Here is a 6,000-nt window from a genome sequence, read left to right as displayed (position 1 = left end):
CCCTTCCTCTTAGGCTGTTCTTCCCCTATGGAAGGTCCAGGTTAGGCTTTGGGCTTGACTCTGATGTAAGTATTCTGCATTTTGGCCAACTGCTTGAGTGCCTTATTTCTGTGTTCTCTGCTGTTTTGAAATATTGGAAAGGTTTATCTTCTACTTTGTTTTAATGGGAAGGACAGCTCTCCAGTTGGAGTCTGCATCCTGGCACTGAGCAGAAACACAGACCCAAGATGCTTTTTGCATGGCTTCATGAAGACCCCTGGGGTGTAGACTCTGGTGCTGTCTCAGGGCCAATATTGTTCGTGTAGCTGTAATTCTACTGCATTCTTGGGTGAGAGGTGAGGAATAAATGGGGTGCTGCTTTGTGATACTCAAACCTTGGGGTTTACTGTCATCTTTCACAGTAATATTGCTTTACTAAGAAAAAAGCTGGAAGCAATCTAAATATCCATCAAGAGAAGATGGGTTAAATTATGATACATCATCATGAAACAGAATAAAGTAAATTTCTATGGGCTACTATGGAGAAATATCCAATTAATACCATTAGTAAAAAGGGATATATATTTTACTATGATTCCATTTTTATAAAGAGCCATCTATCTATAATCCATCTCTATCATCTATTTTAATATTCTAACTGATAGATAAAAAATTCTGGAATGATATTCTTAATATAAGGCAGGATTCTTAAGAAAATGTTAGTGGTTGTTAGTTCTAGTGAGTAGCCTGAGAGTTGAAGGGGGAGGGGAATTTTATTTCCATATTTTTTGAAATTTTAACCATAATCCTACTTTCTATGCGCCTTGGTTTCCTCATTTACAAAATGGGGATAATAATAAGTGGGTGAAGTTTTGGTTCATGACAGTCAAATCTAGGGGTTTACCCTTGTCTTTCGTTGTAATACTGTTTTTTGTTAAGAAAAACATCAGAAACAATCTAAATGTCCGTCAAGAGGGGATTGGTTAATATTGCGTAAGATTTTTGAGGGGCTTGAATAATTAAATACATATAAAATGCTTAGGATGCCTAGCACATAATAAGTGCTCATTAAAGTTAGTGATGATCACTTCTGGAGTTTTTAGTGAAGAGGAATAACTGCTTACATTTCAATTCTGCTAGAAAAATATGTCTATAAGCAGAACAAGCATTCATTCCTAGGTCTTTCCTCACCTGAGCCTAGTGAGAGATGATGACAAACCCAGCTTCAAACAATTCTGTCTGTCCCTTTCCTCTTACTATGGCAGATGGCAGCTGGTTTGCACTTAGTGATGCAGAAGATATTGTGAAGGTCAAGTCGATGACATTCTCAAACAGTTTATATCGTATAGAGGAATAACTGAATGTGGCATCATAAAGAATGTATCTAGTATTTGTCGCTGGTTCTTGGCACAGAACTTCAAAAACCCTTGGAATTTCCTAAGTGGCTTTCTTATGCTAATGAGATTAATCGTGGTGGACTCCTCCGTGGCTTTAAGATAGAGGCTGGTCAATAGAGAGACTAGATATGTGATTAGGAGGTTGGAACCTTGGACCCACTCCCTTCTGAGGAAGGGAAGGGGATGGAGATTGAATTCAATCTTGTGGCCAATGATGGAATCGATTATGCCTGTGTAAGGAAATGCTGATAAAAACTCTGTCCATGGAGCTCAGTAGAGCTTCCTGGTTGATGAACGAATTGCTGTGCTAGGAGGAAGATGTGCCTGATTTTACAGGGTGTGGGCTGGAGGCTGTGACTCCCCCCTGGGCCCAGCCCTACGTGGATCCTCTGTAATACCCTGCAATTGTAAGTTAGCATTTTCCTGAGTCTGTGAGCTCTTCTAGGGAATTATTGAACCCGAGAGGGTCCTAAGAACCTCCAAATTTGTAACAAGTTTGTCAGACATGTGGGTGGCCTGGGACCCCTGTAAATAGTGGCTGGAAGCTGGAGTAGGTCGGTCTTGTGGAGGACTGAATCCCTAAACCCATGGAGTTTGGTAATAATCCCGGATGGTTAGTGTCAGAATTGAGTCATAGTAGAAGTGGAGTGGGGTGGAAGTGGAGTCCACGTCATTTGGTTAAACTAGTCACTAACAAGTTCTCTCTCTCTCTTTCCTATCAGCTAGAAAGCCCATCTCACTGTTGTTATTATGGAGCACAGTAACCCAGACCAGAGGCTGGAAGTAAGTAGATGTAACCATGAGCTCCTTTCCCTTACTTTTTCTCACTCTCTGTCCTTTGATGCTTGTGAAAAGTCATCAGTAAAGAAGATGGTGAAACCGCTTAAGTGCCATCTTTCCATTTGTACCCAGGAATTTTTCTACACATTGATCAAACGCAGTCCTTGGTGTACAAATTGCAGTAATCAGTTTTTCTTGTTTTTATTTTCCCACTGGCTGTCCTCAAATGGGACTGCCAAGGACATATGTTTGCTGAATAGCAATTTCATTTACAAGACCTCCCTGATCTGTTAGACCTGGAGCTCACACAGAGGCTGCTCAGGTTTAAATGTAACTCATTAATTATAAGACATGGTACTGATTCTCAGTGCTTACATTTTAAAGTAGTGCAAATAGCATTTTATTGCAAAGCTGGGAAAAGCAACCCACAAAGCGCCAAAATTGTCTTGACTGGTTTTAGGTAATTGTTGGAGCAAGACATACAAACCCTCTCACCATGGACTAAACAGCATCCTGTGTCCTGATGCCAAAGGTTGCTTTTATTTTTCCTGTTTTTAAGCTTGATCATCCATCTGCAAACTAACCATCATTTCCCACCACCATCAGCATATTGCAGCATTTCCTCCTGTGAAAAACAAAACGAAACTGGTGTGTATTTAGGAAATGCATACCCATTATATTAAGAGTATCATGAAACAAAATAAATGTGAGTATGTTAGCAAATATATATAACACACAAGCACCTCAGGGCCAAGTAGGTCCAGGTGTTCAGATAGTCATTAGGTCATATGACTCTCTTTGGTGGAACAGGATGGGAATGTGGCAAACCATATTAGTGAGAACCACATAGAATTAAAACATCTTAGAGGTGAAAAGATCTTACCTATGAACCACCTGTACCATTCCCACTTATAAAAAGTCATCTAGATTCTGTAGGAGCAGTTAAAATACAGTGGAGGGTCTCATGGACTTCTGGGTGGTCCACCCTCAGTGAGATGAGCAGCTCTAATTATTACATGGTTCTTTTTATGTTGAGCTGTGTCTTGTAGCCAGTGGTTCTTGCAGCCAGCGTTTCTTCTTGCTGGTCCCATACAGAGGGAGTGTATACCCTGCTTGATGTAGAGGTCATCTCATGCGGGGAGGCGTTTCCTTGGTAAGCACCAATACTGGTTTCCTGGGGTTGCTGTAATAAAGCACCATGAACTGTGTGGCTTAAAGCAACAGAAATTTATTGTTACGTAGTTCTAGGGCCTAGAAGTGTGAAATCAAGGTGTCAGCAGTGTTGGAGCCTTTGGAGGGAGAAGCTGTTTCATGCTTCTAGCTTCTGGAGATGGCAGACATCCTCAGAGGTCCTTGGCTTGTAGGCGCATCACTCCAATCTTTGCTTGCTTCTTCACATGGCATTTTCCCTGTGTCTCCACATGGTCATTCTCCCTCTGTGTCTCTGTTCTTTTCTTATCAGGTCACCAGTCATATTGGATTAAGGGTCTAGCCTACTCCAGCATGACATCATCTTTGTTGTTGTTTAGTCACTAAGTCAAGTCAGACTCTTTGGAACCCCATGGACTACAGCCCTCCAGTTTTCTCTGTCCTTCATTATCTCTTGGATATTGCTCAAATTCATGCTAATTGAGTTGATGATGTTACCTAACCATCTCATCCCCTGCCACCCTCTTCTCCTTTTGTCTTCAATCTTTCCCAGCATCAGAATCTTTTCCAGTGAGTTGGCTCTTCGCATCAGGTGGTCAAAGTATTGGAGCTTCAGCTTCAGCATCAGTCTTTCCGATGAATATTCAGGATTGAGTTCCTTTAGAATTGACTGGTTTGATCTCCTTGCAGTCCAAGGGACTCTGAAGACACCATCTTAACTTCGGTAATTATATCTACAACAGCCTTATTTCCAAATAAGGTCCCATTCTGTGGTTCTGGAGGTGAGGCTCTAAGTGTCTTTTCTGGGAGACACAACTCAACCTAGAATGATACTTGAGTCCCCTTAACTGTTCTTGAAGGAACAAAGCTTCCTGTCTCCTCCTCACCCAGTTCATTTCCATTCACAGGATCCAGGTTGTCAACGACCCTCAGGGAACTATTTTTTACTCTCTGAGTCTAGGAAAAAAACATTACTAGTTGTAAGTGTTAGAAAGGGTCAGTTTCAAAATAATGTTTTCAGGCAAATGAAACTTTTAAAAGTCCTGTTTATCTGTTAATATGAAAGTGCCTTGCTGTCTCACAGAACTGAAACCTCCTTTTCTCAAAGGCTTCTCCTCTCCTGCCTCCATCCCTGGCTTTCTCAGGATCCCAGAGCATTGTATCGCCTGCTCTTCTGTCTGCAAAATGATTGTTCTGGAAAATGCATGAAAGTTAACCAAACTCAGACAGCAAAGGAAACAATCAGAGGGCAACCTGTGGAGTGAAGTCTGAATGGTGGGACATGAACCTCCAGCGCATTTATGTTGGTGGAGTCGACTGTCTAAGATCTGTTTGTGGCCACAATGCGTGATGAGTCTTTCTACATAGAGATCACCCTTCTCCCAACCCCAGGGGGTTGTGGGGCCTCAAAGCAGGAGCGCAAGGGAGTAGTTATGCACTTGTCTGTTACCTGTCCTATTGCATGGCTCTGTCCACATTCCTTTCTGCAGAGCCATGTGCAGCATTTGGAAACCTTCCCTGTTCTTGTCCCCTTTAGGGACCTGACCTTGTCATTACTCACTTGGTCATGTCCTAAGCCACAAACGAGGATTTGGTGGTGGAGGCATGGGAAGGGGATTATGGAGAGTGGGTAAAAACAACCAGTGAATCACTACTTATGCTAAGGTAATGGTGCTTTATACGTATCCTGGCATCAATATGCCTACATTACAACCACCATGCATATGAATCAGAAAATCCTCAAATTTATTTTTATAGTTTTTAAGAAACATTTAAATTCTTGCCACATACACTATCCTGCATTTTTAATAGGAGGGAGTGTAATTACTGGATGGGCATTTGTTACAGAATGCATCAATAATGCACTGAATTTTGTAATATTTTTCCTGTTATCATTGTAGTGATAAACTGTGAGTCTAAGGCAATTCAGTTAATGTCACCGTGATTTATGAGAACATGATGTGTTTGGAAAGGTCTAGAATTAGACCTTTACACAGAGGTGGAAGGAGGAGGTTGTCATGGTGGTGACAAGGGGGTGATAACTCTGCTATTCTATCGAGGATTTGGAAATATTAACTGTCCCCCATTAATTAGTTACCTGTTTTCTCTGCCTTTTCTCATCCTCATAAAGTTGTTGCAAGTATTCATATTGGTATCTGTAGTGAGGTCCGATGGAACAGAAAGGTATTTTGTGTCAATGTTTTTGGGAAAAGCATAAGCTGGAGTAGAGTTTTGAAAGTAATATAGTTCACGGGGCCAATGGGGCAAAATATTTTGATCTTTCTGATTATTTTTACTTATTGACTGGAATCTAATGGCACCAGTTTAATTCCATTTAACTAAAGCACTACTGGCTTCCCAGGTGGCGCCAGTGGTTAAAGAATCTACCTGCCAGTGCAGGAGATGCAAGAGACATGGGTTTGATCCCTGGGTTGGGAAGATCCCCTGGAGAAGGAATGGCAACCCACTCCAGTACTCTTGCCTGGAAAATTCCATTGACAGAGGAGCCTGGCGGGCTACAGTCCATGAGGTCTCAGCGAGTCAGACATGACTGAGCATGCAGAGTTGGATACGACTGAGCACCAAAGCATTACCGAGTGCCCACTACATCTAAAGCTGTGGGTGGATCTATCAGAAATAGCTTTAATACAAAGCAAAATGAAATGAGTGTCATCAATGGGATGTTAAAAGTGCC

At 41.7% G+C, this 6,000-nt stretch overlaps 1 long non-coding RNA gene across 2 annotated transcripts; it reads left to right on the top strand.

Annotated features, from left to right (window-relative positions):
• The first annotated feature begins 1,603 nt into the window (after positions 1 to 1,603).
• Positions 1,604 to 5,307, top strand: LOC129652873 (uncharacterized). Of its 2 annotated transcripts, none has more exons than XR_008714824.1 (4): positions 1,604 to 1,783; positions 2,099 to 2,159; positions 3,859 to 4,029; positions 4,451 to 5,307. It is a non-coding gene; the product is annotated as an uncharacterized LOC129652873 (long non-coding RNA). The 2 variants fall into 2 exon arrangements; XR_008714823.1 differs by having other exon boundaries at positions 4,414 to 5,307.
• The last annotated feature ends 693 nt before the right edge of the window (positions 5,308 to 6,000 follow it).

Source organism: Bubalus kerabau, chromosome 5 (assembly GCF_029407905.1).
Source record: "Bubalus kerabau isolate K-KA32 ecotype Philippines breed swamp buffalo chromosome 5, PCC_UOA_SB_1v2, whole genome shotgun sequence".
Classification (NCBI taxonomy): domain Eukaryota; kingdom Metazoa; phylum Chordata; class Mammalia; order Artiodactyla; family Bovidae; genus Bubalus; species Bubalus kerabau.
Note: the sequence above shows the minus strand (reverse complement) of the source record. Positions and strands in the feature narration are given on the sequence as shown.